At 38.0% G+C, this 23387-nt stretch overlaps 1 pseudogene; it reads left to right on the top strand.

Moving 5' to 3' along the window:
• The first annotated feature begins 4917 nt into the window (after positions 1–4917).
• LOC121426278 lies at positions 4918–22398 on the top strand (annotated as a pseudogene).
• Positions 22399–23387: the final 989 nt, after the last annotated feature.

Genomic DNA, 23387 nt, shown 5'->3' on the forward strand with positions numbered 1-23387 from the left:
GTCCTTTCATGAAACACTCCCCTGGTCGGTCAGGTTCAGGAGACTTTGGACAATCTGGAATGGATGATTTAGGTATGTCCTTTTGTGGTGTCCTGGACCTCCGTCTTGGTGATCGGGAACGGGAGCATCGAGCCGAGCTACCACGTTCTGACCGACGTCGTAAGCGAGAGTCAGTGCAACATAGTGACCTATTAAGAGATCGACTCAGTCGCGGTTCCATATCTTCCCGGTCCGGTGGCACAGGGTCTATTCGAACAAGACAGCATGTAGAATCTTCCTTCAGTTCTAAGGCATCCCAATATTCCAATAGATGTCTAGAAGCCATGGAACACGTGCATGCTTCATCTTGATGAGTCCTGTTGCCAAGTTTCTTGGCCGTGTAGATAGGACGTATGTCCTTGTCTTCTTCTTGCCAGTCAGCTTTCTCCTGTGAGCTCCGGTCAGTGATGGTTTCAACCAGTTGTACCTGTTCCTGAATGTTGACAATTCTAGGCAGCGGATAGGCATCTTTAATCGTCTCTGCATTGAGTTGACGGTAGTCAAAACACAATCTTTGGCTGCCGTTTTTCTTTTTGACCAGTAGGATGTTGGATGCCCATGGGCTGGTCACTGGCTCAATCAGGCCTTGAGCTAGTAGATTCTTTACTTGCTCGTCTATTTCTTTCCTCTGCGTCAGGGGATGTCTCCTCTGGGCTTGACATATTGGTTTTGCAGTACCAGTATCTATGCCATGTTGGACAAAACTGGTCCTACCAAGATCCGAAGGTCCTGTAGAGAAAACATCTGCATTCTCAACCAGCAGTGCTTTTATCAAGTCATGGCATTGGGCTGGCACTTCGTCAGTACTGCGAACAATGAGATCCTTCAAATGTTCTGGTATTTCTTTGTTGGTATTCGTCTCAGTTGGCTCGGCAAGGTTGCACATTTCCATGCTCACTTCTTCCAGCCCTGTCAATGAAGCAATGACAGTGCCTGCCTTTATGATCCTTTGTTCCTTGGTTGGGTTGAAAACCTGAACAGGTAGTACATCTTCGTCTGCCTTCACAACAGATCTGGCGACGATGAGTCCTTTCTTGATGAGTTCTGTTGAATTTGCAGGTGGTTCTACTAATCCATCACTTAGTGACACTTCTCTGCCTGTAACTCTACCTGCTAATACCATCCCCTGTCCTGGAGGAATTGAATAATCTTCTCCCGCTACTATCCTCCTGCAGAATGATTCTCCGTTACTATCTAGGCATGGAATTATGCCATAGTTGGTCCTCAATTCCATCTTTTGGCAGTCTAACACAGCATTGATTTTGACTAGGAAATCTAGCCCTAGAATACCCTCATTCTTTAGACTAGCCACTGTAGCCGTTGTAGTGACGACTATATCTCCAATCTGCACTTCCAACATTGACCTTCCTCTGATTCTCAATTGAGATCCATCTGCTTGTAGTACAACACTTGTCACTGGTAGTAATTCTGGTCTTCTGATTTCCTCTATCTGGTCAAACACTTTCTCTCCAATGAGAGTGTTGGTAGCTCCAGTGTCGACCAGTAATTTTAATTCTTGTCCATTTACTTTGCCTTGAAGGTAAAGCCCTTTTCTCTTGGTATCAAGAGTCGCTCCGACTCTGGTTTGTTCCTCTTTCATTTGTCCTCTTTTATTTTGTTCATCTATAGTCACTCCAACTCTTGTTTGTTCCTCTTTTTCTTGTTCCTTTGTTTCTCTTTTCTCTTGTCCATCTAGAGTCGCTTCTACTCTGATTTGTTCCTCTTTTTCTTGTCCATCTAGAGTCGTTCTGACTTTGATTCGTTCATCTGTTTCTTGATCTCTTGTTCCTCTTTAGTCTTGTCCATCTAGAGTCGTTCCGACTCTGATTTGTTTCTCTTTCTCTTTTATTTCGCTCATCATTTCCCTTTCGGGTGCTTGAAAAGCTGATTTTCTTCCTTTTATTCTCTTTGGATATGGGCAGCTGTTCCTACAATGCCCCAATCCATTGCAGTTGAAACACCTTTGTTCCTCTTGTTCATCAATCTTTGATTTATTTGGTTCCTATCTTTTTCCTTTTGGCTCTACGCCATTTGTTCTTGATTCCTGATACTTGGTCCTGATTTTTTCCCTTTTTCTTGTCTCTTTCATCCAAGGCGTCTATGACAGCCTTTACTATCTTGTCGATAGTTGGATTTCTTGGTTGCTGTTCCTGCACTGCTGCAACTTCACACTCCTGCTCTTCCAGAGCTCGGCTGTACGTTGTAGCCCGCTTCACTTTGTTCCTCTGATCCTCCCTTTTCAGAAAGGCCTGTGTGTTTAAAACAGCTTCCACAGCATCATCCAATGTGCGAGGTTGAGCACGGAACAATCCCTCTCTTATTTCTGGTGTTACTATGGCATCTAAGAAATGCCCTCGGGCAAGCCGATCTTGCAACTTTTCGTCGAATTCCGGATACGCCAATCCACACAGTTCCCGTATTCTTTGTCCTAACTCCTGGAGACTTTCCTTGGTTGGCGACGACGTTGTCTCAACTCCGCCAGGTATACCTCAGCTTTGCCTCCTAGGCCAAACCCGTTTCTGAGCCTGTATACCAACTCGTCGTATGTCAACACCACTCCAGATTGTTGGGTCAAAAACTTCACAGCAGGGCCCCTCAGACTTGCAGCAAGAAACTGAACTGCTTCCCTTTTTGTCCATCCGTTTACTCCAGCACAGGCCTCAAAGTGATGCAAATAATCTTCGACAGGTGTACGTCCATCAAATCTGTCCGATACCAGATGTGGTCGTCTGCCAATCATAACATCAAAATTTGCCATCCCCGCATCCATTTAAATTGAACACCGGGTCTTGTAGTAGATGATCGTCTCATTTGCTCTCTGGGCGTTGAGCTGAATCCAGCCTGCTGTGCCCCTTCCATCTGTGAGTCATACCTTGGCCTCTATCCGCTTGTCCACTCACAGTTGGTGGAATATTCTGTCCACTTGATTCTGCACCGGGTGCTTGTCTTATGGACAATCTTAACTGCTCCATCATTTGGTCGATCTCTGTCATGCTCCTCTCTAAGTGCGCCATCATCTCTCCTGACGTCGGTCGATACTGCATGTTTCCTTGTTGTGCCATTGTCACTGGATCCCACTTCTGACACCACTTGTGACGGAATCGGCAGCGGCGTGGGTGGTTCGGTCCGCCGGCAGCTCGCTCGTCAGGATGCCTGCCGCCGGCGGGTGTTTCGCCACGTCGATTTCCAAACTTTTAGTCGTGGATCCGTTTGGCAGAGATATACTGCCGCAGTTGACACTTGCACACGCCTCGATCCTGTCAGTATCACCACCAGGCAACATTCAGACGGCTATACTCTTTGTTGTCAGCTCCAACAGCTCACCAGACCACATGCATCAAGCTTGTGTAGTTAAGCTCTCCCGACCATATGCATCTGATTCCTGTAGTTAAGCTCTCTCGACAATAGGTATGGGTTTTTCTGTAGTTAAGCTCCTACGACAATACCCATGGACTCTGGTAATTTCCTCCGTCGTCTGCTTACGACCACCTACTACGTCTGTTCAGTACAGCAACCACGTCTGTTCAGTATCGCGACCACGTCTGATACCGTACTGCAACAACGTCTGTTCAGCACTGCAACCACGTCTGTTAAGTACCACGACCAAGTCTGAGTCCGTACTGCAACCACTGACATCTGTTCAGTACTGCAACCACGTCTGTTCAGTACCACCACCACGTCTCAGTCCGTACTGCAACCACTGACATCTGTTCAGTACTGCGACCAAGCACGTCTGATTCCGTACAGCAACCACGTCTGTTCAGTACCGCAACCTCGTCTGTTACCGTACTGCAAACAGGAACAACTGTTCAGTGCCGGAAACTACGTCTGGTTCTTCGACCATATGTATGCAGTCAGGCTCCCACGGCCATATATAATTGGTATAGTGTCGAAAATCTGTCTATCTGACGGTCAATCGGATCTGGCTCGCCCTAACCATTAACCCGTCTCTGTGGTATAGTGGTTAAGGTACCGGCGTTCAAAGCTGGGGGACCGGGTTCGATTCCCGGCAGAGACATTTTTTCGGCATCGCCAATTTTTCCAAAGGGTAGATAGCTCTGGGGAACCTTGATTTGAGCTACGCCTACTATTGTTCTCTTCATCCATTTCTTTACAATATTTAAATAAAAAAGAGTTGCCAAAAGCTGTTGTACATGTAAAGCTTTACACATTTGTATTTCTTCTCCCATACGTGTACTGTATCAAAGCAATAGCTTCGATCCAGCTGAGGCATGGCGGCTTGTCATTGTTCAAAACTCACCTTCACCCGACAAAGGAAAATATAATTGGTATAGTGTCGAAAATCTGTCTATCTGACGGTCAATCGGATCTGGCTCGCCCTAACCATTAACCCGTCTCTGTGGTCTAGTGGTTAAGGCACCGGCGTTCAAAGCTGGGGGCCCGGGTTCGATTCCCGGCAGAGACATTTTTTCGGCATCGCCAATTTTTCCAAAGGGTAGATAGCTCTGGGGAACCTTGATTTAAGCTACGCCTACCATTGTTCTCTTCATCCATTTCTTTACAATATTTAAATAAAAAAGAGTTGCCAAAAGCTGTTGTACATGTAAAGCTTTACACATATATATATATGTGAGGGTGTGTGTGTGGGTGAGTTTGTTTTGTGTGATCGAGCGCCTTTGTAACGTTGATTATGATTTCGCCCCCCCCCCATCTGAAAAATCGATCGACGCCCCTGAGAAGGGGGGGGGGGCATAATGCCACTGTCTCCATTGCTGCTTCCACTGATAAGGATGATGGTGGTGATGATTGCAATTATTCACACAAGTTGTGATCACTATTCATCTGTACTTGTCGCGCCCGGGTCGTTTTAATAAACCTGTTTGTAAATTACCTTTCATAATGCTTTTTTCTTCCTGTTTTTAGCACTATAGGAGTCCATATATTCCATTCCTTATCAAACCTTTTAAGTATTAATCAGTAGTACAATAATTAAATCTAGATACTTGTTAAAACAGGCATTTTGCTCGACAAGAATCGGATTTCTACTTGACAATTGGAATGAAAATATTGAGAATCCTAGTTAACGCCAACGTCTTCATGGTCTTAGGTCACCAGTCATGCGCGAAATCTGTAGCTAACTTACGTACAGCTTCGTGAAAAACCCATTCATCGCTTTCCTTGAGAAACGAACTCTCGACTCACATACCTGTACATATTTCCGTACTTCCTTGCAGGGCTACACCTTTTCGTTACCCGATGCCGTTATAACAGCACCAGGAAATGGCGATAAGGATGGTCCCCACGAAGATGATCACGAAACATAGGAAGACATTCGTGGTCATCTTCGTCTTCGTGGTCATGTTTTGCACGTTCAGGAGCAGTGACGATGACGACGTTTCCGTATCCATCAAGCAAACGAGTTCAGAAGAAACATGGCCGTCGAATACGCTAAATGGTATGTACTCATGCAACATAAAATATAAAGTTGTTATTTTCCACTCAATGCAAGTTTCCTTACCAAATAATTCATTCCCATAAACTCGTTGAACATGTCTTGGCAAAATGATCCCCTATTTTCTCTCTAATCAATTTTTATTATCGTTTTTGACTAGAACACAGTCAATTAGAATATAGTAAGATGGAATGTGAATAACATCCACCTGATCCTTCATTCGATCATTTAAGTAACTTGTTATAATAGAGGATAGACCAAATATTTTGTTTATTTCTGCATTTCATTCTACACGATTCGTTTCACAATAAGATTAAGTATTTGCAGAGTATGCCCAATATTTTTTGTATACTTATTTACTTATTCATTCATTCGTAGTTTTATTTGTATACATGGTATCATTGTCTGTTACAAATCTACTTTCCAAACCCGGCCCCATCCGCATATTATACAAACTGTTATGAACAAATCAGTAATATATACGTAATTAATAGCACAATTATATATGGATAATTATATATATTACATAATTGTGTATTTCATTCCTTAAGATTCGATTCACGTTATGTATTATGTATGGTTTACAGAGTGTATATAGTCCCAATACGCAACATATGTATTTCCTTCTTTAAGATCCGTTCCACTTATTAAAAAAAAATGTCGACACAAGCGCCGACATCACAATGGTATCAAAATCTTAATGATTGAGCTCTTACTATGTAAAGTGAACATTTCATATGAGATGTTATTTGAAACTTTGTGTTTATGCATAGTGTATGCGTGGGTAGGGCAGCCCACTCATCAATGTTAATGCTTCATTATATCTACTTCATATTGATTTCTATTATTTCATTGCCCATTTGATTAAATTCGCAAGACATTTATATATTTGTCATCAGTAATCGTATTCGACTTTATTGTTTTGTTTACATTTCAATACATTACAATGCTATATAGTTTATCATGCTTGAGTATCGAAGTAAAGTAGTTGGCCTAGATCAAACGATTATATGTTGGGGGATCGGGTTCGGTACTGTGATTAAATAGGCTTAAAGTGAAAATATTCTACAATGAACCGGAAATACATGTGGTATAATTGTGACCAGGTGTTGGGTCTATAAGTGTTTGGTGCATGGTTACAAGAAATTAGATATCATAAAGTGATTGTAATCGTCTATTTACAGGGAAGTATAGATAGCATAAATGTAGTCATATTTTTCACGGAAGAGAAAATTCCCCTACACGCTTTGCAGTAGCCTTTATACCCTCTTCATTTTATTACTGTGTGACGTTAAGTTTGTAGACCAAACCGATTGTTTCTTGAACGGAATCGAATATTTTTGAATTTATGACTAACCTTATCTTTTGCCTTGATACATATACATCAATCTAATAGGGTTTTTTATTTGTCAAATTGCATACGCAATTTGCCGACTGTTTATTTGAGGTTTTTCATGGAACCAAATCAAACTTGAAAAGAGAAAGACATTCCAAAATGATATTGCCCTATACGTCAGTGTACATAAACTTGAGTTGAGCTTCCGCTATGACATTGCAAATATGTACAGCGAGATATAACTCTGGATATATCAATGAATACATCCACCATGTTCACTCTGTAGCTGTAAAGAAATCAACGACAGTGATTATGATTGTATGTAATACAATTATCAGAATATATGCGAATTAAGGGAATCATCGCGTATTAAAGACAGGCATGTTCTTGACGTGCTTGAGCAAAATGGTTTACCGAGCTGTATTTTTACGTATACACACCCTACTTTTTATGAAAAATTCTGAGCATCCCAGGAAAAGATCGTTATCTAATTTCTAGATTTCTTTTCCCTCTTCCCTTTTTTACTACTTTTGAAAAGTTATAAGGAACGATAATTTGATTGTTTTCATTAGGCGTTAGAATATATAGTACCAACGTACATGCATTTCAACATGAGTTGAATTCTACCTCGGAATACGTAGAGTCTACCAAAACATTCTCTAAGAAGACTCCAATGCAGGTCATCCTACAAGAAAGGGGAAAAATCTTTTCCTGTCCATGATTGAGCCCAGACAATGAAAACCTATTCATCTTCGAATTTCATTATGGGATTATTGCATAATTCATACTCACTGATGTGAGAACTTTCCCCCTTTCAATCCGTTGGACTCCTTCAGAGCTCACCAGTGCATCACCACGGAGAAAATAGAGCATGCCTTTTACTTATTGTTCATTGATGGGTATCATGTGTACAATAACGCGCTCCATTATATGGTTTTATTCTGGATTTTCACTTTCGTATAAGATAAATGCCATCTTAATACATAGCACACAGCATCAAGTGTGTTTTAATGTTTTAGAATGTATTATATTGAACGGCAAACCCTTTTTTCTCTCTCATTTTTGCACAGATAAGATAACAATTGTTGAAATTTTATATTTGAATCCTATTTCCTTGATGAGAACATGGATTTGATTCTTAATGTTATGCCAATTTCTTTTGAAATTATTACACGCAAGAGGAAGGAGATTTAAAAGCGGTTTACAAACACGGAATTTTACCATTTACATCATTTTCGGCGATTGATGCATTTATTGCTACGTCTCTCTATTTTGAATATGTTATCCTTTGGTCCACTCTTACTCTTGTTAATTTATAATGGATGCATAATAGTTTACGTCATTAAGTAGCTCAATTATTTTTCATTACTATAGAAATACATACTTTGCTACCAAATTTGCTGATGGCATTTCAATAATTACTCAGTGTATGCTATAGAGTGCAAGTGCTGTGTATTTGTGCAAGAATTAACCTTGCATGGACTATAAATGTTTCTCGGAAGGCTCCTTAGATCAGTCGACCACCGCTCCACACACACCCACATTCCCACGCACACATATCCTCTTTCACACACACGCACACACCTCCTCCTTCATGCAAATCCCCAAAACACCATGACGGAAATACATATTCACGAAAGCATAGGCACACACCCTCCCACACACACACCGCCACCACCACGCCCTTCCCCTTTTCGCACATCTCCCATACACACCCACCCTTTCTTACTACACATGCACCTACACACAAACTCCCTCACCCTCATTCGAAAACACTTCCACTCTTGCATAGGCCTAAGCCCATATACCCACACACCCTATCACCCCACACACATCTCCAAAACACACAAACACGCTGTAAAAATTGCGGTGTTAAAACTGACAACAATTGGTGTTAATAGAGGACCACATCCTGAGGTTTTAAAATTACACCCTAGAGATTAAACGTAACACCAAAGAGTGTAAATGTAACAACAAAAGGTGTTGTAATAACACCTATAGGTGTAAAAATAACACCACCAATTTAACACCGGTGTAAAATAACTGGTGTGGTCCTCTATGTACACCGGTTAACACCACAGTTTTGCTGTGCACACTCGCACAATCGCCCACCCCCTTACACGCGCTCGCTCTCTCTCTTAACATGCTCGTACACTCTCCATCACACCCACACGCACACTCTCACAAACATGCCCACTCTCACCCTTCCACTTACACACATCTACACACACACACTCATAATCATATCAAAACAAGGTACAAGTATGTGAACGGATACTTTTAAAATGACTCTCCGTCGTAATCATGAATTACACTAAAGGGAGTTCATTTTACATGAAACAGGAAACATGATGGTATAAACCCAGATATAGACTAGATCTAAAGGACTTAAGCCTTTAGTATTCTCAGCAGGTTAATAGACTTAAATACTCTATGATGTTATTGAAATGATTGGGTGTTAATTCGTGTAAAAAAATGGGGGGGGGTATTTCATTTTTTCTACTATGATATGTGTTACAAAACTTTATCTTACCCAAACCCTATCAATATGTATATGTGTCTGATACTTTGTCATAAACATCAGGGGCCCGTTGCAGAAAGAGTTTCGATCAAACGCACTCCCCTCAAAATATCTTACGCAATTTGATTTTCAGCCAATGAAGCTCCCCCATTCGGGACTTGCGATTGATATTTTGACTTGCGTTTAAACGCAACTCTTTCTGCAACAGGCCCCAGGTGAAATAGCGTATAAAAAGCCTTGGACCTCGCGTTACAAATAATACGGTTGTTATGTACATTGAGAATAAATTAAGGAATGATATTAAAATGATGGCAATGAAGATATCAAGGATGAGTGATATAACTAATGATAAATCAACTAACTTAAGTGTTTTGGGTTTCGATAGACGATAAACTACTTTTGCATGACCATGTTGACTATGTTTGTAAAGAAAAGTATGTGCTGCTCTCGCCATGATGAAAAGAACAATAACATTCATGAACATAACCACGGCTAAATTAATTTATGACTGTATCTTCCAAAGTTAAATGGACTCTTGCTTGGTTTTAAAGTACGGGGTGTACGATTAATTACCTAAACGAATCAAATATTAACAGTTCAGAAACGGGCTGCAAGAATAATACTTAAAGCTCAGGTCCTTACCCCATCTGAACAATATTGTTCAAAGATCTACAATGGTTATCCTATACCCTAAGAGTAATGTATTTTAGATGTACGTTTGTATTCAAAAGTCTAATGTATAATTTATGTTCTGATTGTTTTAAATGTTAATGTAAATTCGTACACTGTAAACACTGTGGTGTTAAAACTGACACCAATTGCTGTTAATAGAGGACCACACCCTGAGGTGTTAAAATACCACCCTAGAGATTGAACATAGCACCAAAGAGTGTAAATGTAAAAACCATAGGTGTTGTAATAACACCTATAGGTGTAAAACTAACACCACCAATTTAACACCGGTGTAAAATAACTGGTGTGGTCCTCTATGTACACCGGTTAACACCACAGTTTTGCTGTGCACACTCGCACAATCGCCCACCCCCTTACACGCGCTCGCTCTCTCTCTTAACATGCTCGTACACTCTCCATCACACCCACACGCACACTCTCACAAACATGCCCACTCTCACCCTTCCACTTACACATATCTACACACACACACTCATAATCATATCAAAACAAGGTACAAGTATGTGAACGGATACTTTTAAAATGACTCTCCGTCGTAATCATGAATTACACTAAAGGGAGTTCATTTTACATGAAACAGGAAACATGATGGTATAAACCCAGATATAGACTAGATCTCTAAAGGACTTGAGCCTTTAGTATTCTCAGCAGGTTAATAAACTGAAATACTCTTTGATGTTATTGAAATGATTGGGTGTTACAAAACAAGGTACAAGTATGCGAATGGATACTTTTAAATTGACTCTCCGTCGTAATCATGAATTACACTAAAGGGAATTCACATGAAACAGGGAACATGATGGTATAAACCCAGATATAGACTAGATCTAAAGGACTTAAGCCTTAAGTATTCTCAGCAGGTTAATAAACTTAAATACTCTTTGATGTTATTGAAATGATTGGGTGTTAATTCGTGTAAAAAAAAATTGTGGGGGGGGTATTTAATTTTCTCTACTGTGATATGTGTTAAAAAAAAATTATTTTACCCAAACCCTATCAATATGTATGTGTCTGATACTCTGTCATAAACATCGGGGGCCCGTTGCAGAAAGAGTTGCGATCAAACGCACTCCCCTCAAAAAAATCTTACGCAATTTGATTTTCAGCCAATGAAGCACCCCATTCGGGACTTGCGATTGATATTTTGACTTGCGTTTAAACGCAACTCTTTCTGCAACAGGCCCCAGGTGAAATAACGTATAAAAAGCCTTGGACCTCGCGTTACAAATAATACGGTTGTTATGTACATTGAGAATAAATTAAGGAATGATATTAAAATGATGGCAATGAAGATATCAAGGATGAGTGATAATAACTAATGATAAATCAACTAACTGAAGTGTTTTGGGTTTCGATAGACGATAAACTACTTTTGCATGACCATGTTGACTATGTTTGTAAAGAAAAGTATGTGCTGCTCTCGCCATGATGAAAAGAACAATAACATTCATGAACATAACCAAGGCTAAATTAATTTATGACTGTATCTTCCAAAGTTAATTGACTCTTGTTTGGTTTTAAAGTACGGGGTGTACGATTAATTACCCAAACGAATCAAATATTAACAGTTCAGAAACGGGCTGCAAGAATAATACTTAAAGCTCAGGTCCTTACCCCATCTGAACAATATTGTTCAAAGATCTACAATGGTTATCCTATACCCTAAGAGTAATGTATTTTAGATGTACGTTTGTATTCAAAAGTATAATGTATAATTTATGTTCTGATTGTTTTAAATGTTAATGTAAATTCGTACACTGTAAACACTGTGGTGTTAAAACTGACACCAATTGCTGTTAATAGAGGACCACACCCTGAGGTGTTAAAATACCACCCTAGAGATTGAACATAACACAAAAGAGTGTAAATGTAAAAACCATAGGTGTTGTAATAACACCTATAGGTGTAAAACGTAACACCACCAATTTAACACCGGTGTAAAATAACTGGTGTGGACCTCTATGTACACCGGTTAACACCACAGTTTTTGCTGTGTATCCCGAAAACATAACGTAAATACCAGATCTGCCACCAATCTACCATGAATATTAGAAATGGTCATTCATTATTTGTGCGGGTGTGGGCGCGTCGTGGTCTAACAGTTCTGACTCTCGCCTCTGATACAGAGGGTCTTTGATTCGAATCCTAGCCATGTCGTGTTTTCCTTCAGCAAGAAATTTATCCACACTGCTGCACTCGACCCAGGTGAGATGAATGTGTACCCGGCAAGTGTAATTCCTTGCATGCACTTAGCGCCGGTGATGGTAGCTCGAGCTACCCGGAGTAATAATAACAGCTCTTTGAATCCTCTGGCAAAAAGCGCTTTATAAATCCAGCTATAATTATTATTATTATTATTATTTCCTCAAAATCAATGTTTAATTACTTACCACTTCATTTAAAAATCCCAACCACCCTCTCAGGTTTCACAAAGCATCTAAGGGTTTCTTGTGTTTCATTTTATTCAATGATTCCGAGTTGGTATTTTTTTCTATTTACATGTATGTATACACGATAATGTTTTATTTTGTATATGTTATCTTTTGTAAATACTCGTTTTGTTTTAATGCTCTTAGGACCTCTTTTAATAACAGCTTTTACTGAAAGGGTACCATATTGCAATATTGTATGAATGAATATGTAAATTAAAACAGTCTTGATGATGACGGCTGCGATTGATTAACTGTTGGTGCTAAAAAGAAACGTAAATATTTTTATACTAAATGAGATTAGGTTTGTGAGGATTCATCTCGTAATCATTACACATTAATCGCCAGTGTTGCAACCATTTATATTTTCATTAAAATTTGTATAATCACAGTCATCTCTGTCATTATCGTTATATCATAGGCATACCATCGTCATCATTATCATCATCATCATCATCGTAATCGTCGTCGTCACCACCCTCATATTTATCATCATCGTCATCAACATGTCCATCATCATTATCACCATCACCATAATCATCACAACCACCACTATCATCACTACCATCATCGTCATCATTATCATCATCATCACCACCATCATCATCATCATTATCACCTTCATCATCATCATCGGTCACTCTCACATGCCCTCTGTCGTCATAATCATTTACCTTTGTTATTCTTTTTATTTTAGAATCTGAAATACTGCGATTGAACATGTTGAAGGAAGAAATGTCTCTCCCAAAAAACGTCATCCCGGATATTCACTCGTTTCTTCACGTCGACGCCTCGTACAAAGCACTAACCTTAAGTATGTAACACTTTTTTTAAACCACTATCAAGATCTCTCACAAAATTTTGTATCGAAAAGGTTAAGAAAAATTTTGGTTTTGCCTTAAACATGTTAAAGGCCATGCATGTCTGGCCCGATATTATTTTTTTATTTATTACGCCTCTGCGATCGATTCCAGAGATTTTTTTAGGACATTTTTAATGTGATTATAAATAAAGGATTTGTTTCATTGGAATAATTTTTCATCAAACGGGTGTAAATATTAATTTCACATGAAGCGGGTGTAAATATTAATTTCCCATCAAACGGGTGTAAAAACTGGAACTCGCATGAAGAATTTACTCCCTTTCACGGTGTTTGCAGTCAGAATGAAATTTATCCCTCTAAAAATGTATCTGTGGCCCTTGTAGATGCAAAATCCGAATTGATATTGGTCGCCCTTGTAATCGTGGATAAATTATGTTTACTCTTACAATGATACTAAGGAATGCTCATACAAGAGGTTGCAATTTAACGTCAAAATTTCCCCTCCAACCGAAATATGTTTCTATAGATGGCCTGTTCTAACACCGTAAACTAAAAGTTTTAAATGTAAACTTTTCATAACTCATATACTATATGGTATAACTTGAATTATAATTCAAGACAGTGTAATCTTCTAGAAAGGAAAAAATAAAATGAAAGGCCTGCTGATCTTAAACATTATGAGCATGGAACCTGATTTTAAATGGAACCTCACCTCATAGTCTTAAATGTGGTATAGAAATTGCTTACTCGAACCGTCAGTTCCGCCTCAAAATTAATATTAAAATCCAAAGAAATATATTTGGCACAAAGCCACGATTATCCACAAAGGATGTGGAGTGAACAATTAAAAAACGATAATGAATTATCAATAAATGGATAAATGAATAAGGAATACAAACATACTTTGTCATTAAAGAGAAATGCCAGTAGTTGCAGTAAACACTAATTTCATGAGAAAGTCTGTAAAACCAGGCTTAATTGTCAGAATATCATCGAGGATCTAGATCTGGTACAGTTACATAAACTGAACTTTGTGAAATCCTGAAATCTACGCTGAAAAATGTTCACACTGAAGATAACCAACATAGATAGGCACACGTAAGACAGTGTATTATTATTGCTGGAATAAAGACCTGACGGAAGTGACCGAATCCGCGCTTATTTTGCTGATTTCTCAGCAATTACACAATATCTCCCAGAATCCTTTGGCACATATTTTTTATTCATACAAACAGACACTTAGGTGGTCATTATATTAGATTCTGTAAAAAGTCATTTTGAGATCGGTACCAAAACTGGAATTTATCTTTAATGATACTTAAGAAGAAAAAACAAATCTCTAGATGGATTACTTAACGAGCGGAAAACACCATTGATGCAACCGAATGACCGATATGATCGAAAATAAAATTATCACTATAATTAGATTGGTAATAGCTGTAGACAATTAGACATGCACTTCAATGTAAAGTGTTATTTTCTTTTCTCTCCATTTTGATTTGATCAGGTAATAAAAAATGTACTTTCCCAGCCAACATAAATTCAGGCGGTAAGAAAATACGATTATTCTATATGCACTTTAATGATTCTTCTCCTTCATAATTATGTCGTTCCCTCAACCCCTCTTCTCCCCTCTCTGGGTGATTTCAAGTTCAGTGTTGACCTTTTGGTGTTGGTGTTAGGTCAATTTTTACACGATTGCAATTCATAACACCAAACATAAAATGAAGATGGTCCCGAAAAGTCACTCACTATACATGTATAGCTAATAAGATGCCAATAGTGTGATCTGTATCACTTTTTACAAACTCTGAGTAAGTTTTGGAGATAGAGGAAGATGATCCATATTTCAACACCAACACCAAGGCCAACACCGGACGTGAAATCACCCTCTGTCTGGGTCTGCTTTTATCTGAATGTCTCCTCATGTCGAATCAGGTTTATTTTTCGTACACAGCAAAAACTGTGGTGTTAACCGTTGTATATAGAGGACCACACCAGTTATTTTACACTGGTGTTAAATTGGCGGTGTTAGTTTTACACCTATAGGTGTTATCACAACACCTATGGTTGTTACATTTACACTCTTTGCTCTTTGGTGTTATGTTCAATATCTAGGGTGATATTTTAACTCCTCAGGGTGTGGTCCTCTATTAACACCAATTGGTGTCAGTTTTAACACCACAGTTTTTATAGTGTACCACCTGCGTAATGTGTCTTCCCTTTAACATTTTCTACACAGTCATTCTCTACGTTATAGCATGATCAGTAGTCTGTAGGCACAGACTTTTTGTTTCACAATTTTCAAATTGCATAATCATGATAATACAGAGTCTGGAGTAGTGAGACTAGATTCACTATGTACACTGTGACTGGCTCTACCAAGGACACGGGCAGGGAGTTGGCGTCTAGTCTTCACTCTAGACACTGTATTGGTTAAAGTGTCAAATATTACTCTGTGCCTGCATGCAGACTAGTTAAAATGTGGGCGGATTGGTATGTGTTTGTGTGTGTGTGTGTGTATGCATACTGTGTATTTTTCCCATTCCTTTTGAAACGTTGGGAAACAACAGAAATATGGAAAACTTTTATAAATAATCTCAAAGCAAAAATCACTAAGTTTTATTGAATATATCTGAAATATGATAACTTCATTATTTTTTAATCCGATATTAATGAATGAAAATAATCATTGTATTGCTTTACTAATTTTATCATATTTACCATTTTTTTGTTTTGGTTTTGAACGATATTTTTAGTGCATTTTAATTATGACACCTGCCAAAAATAGTATACAATAACGTAAACATTATATGGAAAATAATTTATACGAATGATATGAATTTACGCAGAAGAGAACAATTATATAAATTAAGATCAAATTTAGATCATAATTTTCTCAGCATGGAATAATCTCTAAGCCTATAAGATTAATTTACACAATATGAATTTACCTATTCGAAACTCGAAACAAGTTTTATGTATGGCCTATAGAAAGGTCTATGATGTTCGAGATACTTTAACATGTTTAAGCACGTTCAGTAAACTTTGTCAAAAGCTCCTCCTTCACGCATCTCGTCTATGACAAATGAAAAGAGTTCCTATACCTTCCCTGACTTGATCTTCCCTGGAAATTTCATCTTAGTAATACCATGGACCTACTTCTCAGAGTTGTAGGGTACATGGTATTACTAAGATGTTCATAAAGCTGTTTGCTTAAATTTATGCATCAATTATGAAGAACCAATACAACGATTTTTTTTTTTAAATCTTTAATCATCAATCGCATTACTGAAATTCCCAATGCTTATATCTGGTTAATCATTTATACTTTTAAATCACAGGCTGTTTCATAAATCTGTCTGATATTATGCAGGAATTATGAAACACTGAATGTAGGCAGATATTTTGTTCAGATGATTAATAAGACTTGTGTCAAATGTGATATGAGATATGGAGACCTACTTTTTACCTCACGTAGGCACCGTGATTAAATAAATCACAATTCGAATGAATTCTAATTCTAATATTCGAAAATCACGTTATTTAGAGCATGGACCTACTACTTAGAAAGTAGTAGGTCATGGTTATACAGAAACAAAAACAATACAATTATTATAAATTTCACCCAACAAATTTAATTTTCATTATCTTAGGTTCGGACTACTCACCCAATATTACGGGATCCGAGTTCCTCCAAACAGAACGGGTGATCTTCAAAGAGCACAGATCGATAGCCCAAAGACTGACTCGCCAAGCTAATGTCCAGTTGAGACAGATTCTGGATGTGGAGAAGTCCATTGACCTTTAAAATAGAAACAGCGAGTTGGATGCGGAATCGGATCGACCAAATAGAATGGGAATGAAGATCGACTCGTACCTCTATTTCCCAGGGGGGCACTGGATCCCCCTAAACTGCACACCAAAATGGAAGGTAGGTGTCCTCCTTTGCACATGGTTGTGTTGGAATCATAAGCGTTAAATGTTGGTTTAAACGGATGAGACAATTTCTGATTTAATTAGCCAATTAACTTCGTAGGAGTCTTATTTATTGAAATGAAACTTGGCTTCATTGTAGGAAATCGAATATAAATACTCTGTCATTATAGTGCCACCGATTTTTCTTCCTGAGGTTTTTAAGACGTCATCATGCACCACTGATAATGAAAAGCACTTCCAATCACTAATGGTCGTCGATCGCAAGTATGACCTCGCGATCTATTTGCGATCACGGACTCCATAACAATGATACTTGTAACAAGTGACGATTCCGTATGATTGACATGTTACTGATCGCAAGATGCAATCTATCCTAAGTGGCAATAACCTATAAAAGGAGGTGTTATTGATCACCATGATTGGTAGTATATCCATCGCAATTAGCGATGACGTTTGTTAGCGCCTCTACAGATATCTCCACCGTTCTTAACAGTTCCTTTCAAAATGATATGTGACATGAATTCCTCCTCACCTTTATAATTTCTTACCCCCAAAAGTGATTCTGGCACATCTAATTGAATGAAATTGCTTTGAATTGTTATTATTATGAAATGTCATTTTGAATCGTGTTTTGATCGTCTTTTCTTGGAATTGTAATTATGTTTCATCAACAGGTTGCAATCATCATTCCTTATCGCAATCGAGCCTACAATCTCAATGTCTTTCTGAGGAACTTGGTACCCTTCTTGAGGAGTCAACAACTGGAGTTCGGAATATTTATTGCAGAGCAGGTAATACGAATGCCTACAATCAATTATATAATTCATTTAATGATGATACTAACGATGACGATGGTGATGGTAGTTGTGATGTCTATGACCATGATGACGACGATGGTGATGGAAATGAGTGGCATTAGCGTACCTAAGGGGGGGGGGCAGACAGCCCCCCCCCCCCCCCCGACGAGTCAAAACTGATCCCTGACGAGCCACAAGTGGCCCCCTCCTTTGAACTTGAAGACCTTTTGTTTTGCTTGTCATTTTTTTTTCTGATGCGAAATGTCCTTTACTTGTGGTAATGACGATCTTGATAATGGTGATGATGATGATAAATGACGATGATGATGATGATAATGGTACGTGGTGTTGATGATGATGATGATGATGATGGATACGATGGATGTATTGATGGTGCTGCTGATGATAGTGAGGATAATGCTTTTTAAAGCATTGTTCATTTACTTCTAAGGCATTCGTCTTGTATAGGCTTCATTAAAATCACACGGTTGGTGGAAGAAAATATGTGTTACATAATTATAACATTAATGATTACGACAATGCTTCCCATTTAATTTATTATTCATTAAAGGTCAACCGTTAGTTATGACTATTCTGCTTGATTCCAATTTAGGGACCGTCACAAGCAATGAATCGAGGTTTAATGAAGAATATCGGTTATCAAATGGCGCAGCTTAGTGGTACAAAGTGGGACTGTTACATATTCCACGACATTGACTATGTTCCTATGAATATTACCAACTACTACGGTTGCGACGACCATCCAAAACACTACGCTACCAGGCTTGAAGAATTCGCTTTTGGGTAAGATCCTATAAGGTTTCAGCGATTCTTTGTATCAATAAGTAGCTACCATTGTTAATATTTGTCCTCTTTACGATGTTGTGATATTTATATTTCATTTCAATAATAGATTTACGAACTAATATTTCAGAAGGCCATGTGATAAGGCCAATTTTCCGTGAGTCCTAAGCAATACGAGAAAAAATATGTAGAGTTTGAGGGTGTCAGCAGGGACGCTTAAAGCTAGATATTTTCACATCAAAAGGCCAGGCTATCACCCTCGTCAAACCCGAGTATCAATACATTCGTTGTAAATATTATTGGGTATTGCAGAGACTCTTGCCGAACACCTTCAAAATAATGTGAATGTTAAACCACCTTTAACAAAATACCTTTGGGATGAACAGTCATATAGTACAGTTAGAAAAGAAGGTTTTAATTCTCAATTCCAATTAATTCTCAATTAAGGGGTTCTAATAGTCAATTAAGTGAAAAACCAATGAAGAGGATTGAAATGCTACAATAAAAGTAAATTAGATGAAATGCATCATATGCAGTAAATAAAAAAAAAACGAATACATCATTCAGTGTCTACTGTAGATTTCATTTCATCTATGTTATTTACATAACTATTATTTGTCTTGTCACCATAGCAACCCCTACTTGACAGATTTTGGAGGCGTCGTGGGATTAACTGGGGAACAGTTTGATGAGATTAATGGCTACTCCAACATGTATTGGGGGTGGGGTGGCGAAGACAGTGATTTGTATAAGAGGGTCAAGTCTGTCGAGTTAAACATCACCAAATCAGAGGAGGGATACTATCGTGATTTATGGCACAAAAAGAAAACACAGAAGGAGAGATGTGTACATAGGTATGTAGCAGTTTCATTATTATAAGTAATATTATTATAAATATTATTATCATCATTATTAATTTAATTTATTTGTTTATTTGACCAAATTATGATACAACATAAATGAATTTAATACATGGTAAAAACAAAATACAGAATAGAGCAGTGCTATATGTTGATCAGGGGCCTTTGATATAAGCATAATGTTAATTATACAGTGCGTCCCAGAATAAACGAAACCGAGATTTAGCGATCATTTATCATAACTAATCATAAAAAGAATAGATAAATGACCTACCAATTTAAAGCTTAGAATCTCCTCTTTCATCTGATATTACCTAGCTTATTTCTTATTCACGCATGGGTGAGCAAAAACAATTTGAAGAAAGGATACCAAAAACTCATTTGGCGAGGGGGGTATCTGGGTTTCAAAAAGAAAACCACATTTCTGAAAAGTTCAATATCTCCTCTTTAATTTGGTACCTCAATTACAGAAAATGGTCAAGAAATAAACAAGTTCTGGTCATTTGAAATAAGGCTTGTATTTCCATAATTTCATGAGATAAACGTGTTTTCACCAGTTTCCCACAGAAGCTTTCGCATGATGAACAAAAGATTTAATGCATGGCTGATCGTCAACAAAACGGAGTGTTGAGTGAGTTTAAAAGCCAGCCTGGAGAACCTCTTCATTTTATGAAATTATTGAAATTCAAGCCTTATTTCAAATGACCAGAACTTTGTTATTTCTTGACCATTTTCTGTAATTTAGGTATCAAATTAAAGAGGAGATATTGAACTTTTCAAAAATGTGGTTTTCTTTTTGAAACCCAGATACCCCCCGCCAAATGAGTTTTTGATATCCTTTCTTCAAATTGTATTTGCTCACTCATGCGTGAATAAGAAATAATCTAAGTAATATCAGATGAAAGAAGAGATTCTAAGCTTTAAATTGGTAGGTCATTTGTCTATTTTATTTATGATTAAGTAATGATAAATGATCGCTAAATCTCGGTTTCGTTTTTTCTGGGACGCACTGTATAGCTGTTGCTAGGAGGAATGTCATCCCTAAATGTAGCACTGCGTAGGCCTACATACTAAATCTCAAATTTACAAAACATACCAATTGTAAAAAGAAATCTAAATCTGTGTTTATAATTTCTATAAAAGAATAATGAAAATGCTTAAACTGATTGGTGTTTTAAATTCGACTGGAGAATGATTGAAAAGTAATAATTACAAAGTTGGTCTAATGTTCATTTATGTGTAAATGGTATCGTGTTAGTTAATTCTTAATACGAAAATGGTCCCCATTTCAAAGCTGGCATGAAGCACGCGTTTTTTTTTCCTAATGGCCACCTTGTAGATGCTATATCTCCTTATAATTTCAGGGCCCCCATGTGGATGTCCAGAAAACTGTTAGATGTTGTTTGGCCATATTTTTCACATTTAGTAGAAAAAGAACACTTGCATGATCTTTATAAAAAAAATCACGTCGGACAAAAAATATAAGGATGGATTTGGGGGTAGAGGCACAGAGCATTATTTGAAATGTTGCATTGGGGAGCTACTTCCCCGGTCTAATGCAATGTTAGTATCTTGTGTTTAATATTGAAGCATATTGTTAGTAAAAAGAGTGTAGGTCTACAGGCCAAACTTAACTAACACAATGCGATAATAATGATAATGTGATGATTATTGTACATGGAACCCGGAGGAAGTCAAATATATTGATGTACACACGCGTAACAAAATAAAAAAAAACGCGTTTAAAGGGGTGGGTTTTCAGTTTTGAACGCGGGCCGCGGGTGCACTCGTTAAGTGTCTCAAAAACACTGATTTTTTAAGAAAAGGGGTATAGTTTTGAAAAACTAGTCAATGGTCAATAGCAAGGTCATATGTATTTAGGGTATTTTTTTCAAAAGTTTTTTTTATAAGACTAGCCAAACTTGTTTACGATACTTTTTTCCCCATAGCTTTTTCCCCGGGGTTATATTTTGGCGACAACTTGTTTAGGGGCCAAAGTGTGTAAATAAAGCACGCAAAAAAACTTGTTTAGGTGATTATTTTTAACACAGTGATAAACTCGTTTAGGGGGTGTTTGGAAATAATTTATCCACACGTATGTACAGCAATACATTTGACCGCCCCCCCCCCCCCTCCCCGGGGATTGGAAAGCATTGGGAATGATGTGTTTGGTATATATTAACACAATTGCCATTAAAAAAATTCCTGTCTAAATCCTCTCTAAGCAGTATAAGTACTTACTGAATGGTGAGAAGAGTAATATTTTAGTTCGCCTAATTCCCACTTATCTCTTTCTGGTATCATCTCTATTACAGACACTGTCTTTATGATAACGCAGTTGACAGGATGGGAATCGACGGCCTTTCGAAAATCCGTTATGAAAATTCCGCAAACATCTCTTTCGCCACACTATACACACAAATAAGCGTTGATGTGCAACAAAGCGGCTGGAACCATAACTTCACAAAATGTCGCCTATTCGTCGGGAAAAGAAGCAATCACCTGTTGGCTATCGCATTCATCGTGTGCTATTCGGCTATCATGATTGTAATTTTCGCCTGCGCCATTTTTGGTTTGGCTTTGCGAGATATGAACAGTGAAGAAGACGATAATGAACAATTGATAAACGTAGAAAAGAAAAAATGGACAGGAGCAAAGAACACCGATAAATTGCACCACTATTATTTTGATGACTTCAGGTTGAAAAATGTATGATTTGAACAAAGTTATGACAATATCAGAGATTATGCATTGTTACCATGATACCTTGAAATGAAGCCCATATAATCTGTTGTGCCTAGAATACTTTTTAACTATACTTGTTCAGTATACACTTCTTTGGAAGTTTATATATTTTTACCTTACAACCGGGGACGTCCGTGGTCCAGCGCTAACAATCAGTCCCTCATCTCATTTCAGACCGTTTCATATCAGACTCACGATTGTTAAAAAGTTCCCATTAATAAACTCATGTTGTGTGTGTGGGTGTGTGTGGCGCGATAGGAACACTGTAAAAGTACGGTGTTAAAACTGACACCAATTGGTGTTAACAGTAGACCACACCCTGAGGTGTTAAAATTACACCTTAGAGATTAAACGTAACACCAAAGAGTGTAAATGTAACAACAAAATATGTTGTAATAACACATATACGTGTAAAAATAACACCACCAATTTAGCACCGGTGTAAAATAACTTGTGTGGTCCTCTATGTGCACCGGTTAACACCACAGTTTTTGCTGTGAAGCGTCTCCGGTCCCGGTTGTCGAAATTAAGTCCGGTTAGTGGATTAAATTCACCGGTCTTTATACTCTGATCTTAAGATCAGGTGATTAAGGAGATGATGATCCAGGCTGGAGATATTTCTATCTCAATAAATAGAGTAAAATTCACAAAGCGAAATGCTGAAAATTTGATCAAAATCGGAAAACAAATAACGAAGTTATTGAATTCGAAAGCGAAATGCTGAAACTTTGATCAAAATCGGATAACAAATAACGAAATTATTGAATTTTTAAGATTTGCATTGTTCCGGTGAAACAGTTCTATGCATGTCTCATGATATTCTTAAGGTGGGCTGATGATGTCATATCCCCACGTGTTCATTTGTATTTTATTACATGAAATTAGATTTATTTAGAATTTCTCTACCAAGCACTAAACAATTGGATTGACAACTGATTAAGTGCCTTAGTTATTTATTGCCGCAACTTATTTAATCATAACGGAGACG

Source organism: Lytechinus variegatus, chromosome 13 (genome assembly GCF_018143015.1).
Source record: "Lytechinus variegatus isolate NC3 chromosome 13, Lvar_3.0, whole genome shotgun sequence".
Classification (NCBI taxonomy): Eukaryota; Metazoa; Echinodermata; class Echinoidea; order Temnopleuroida; family Toxopneustidae; genus Lytechinus; species Lytechinus variegatus.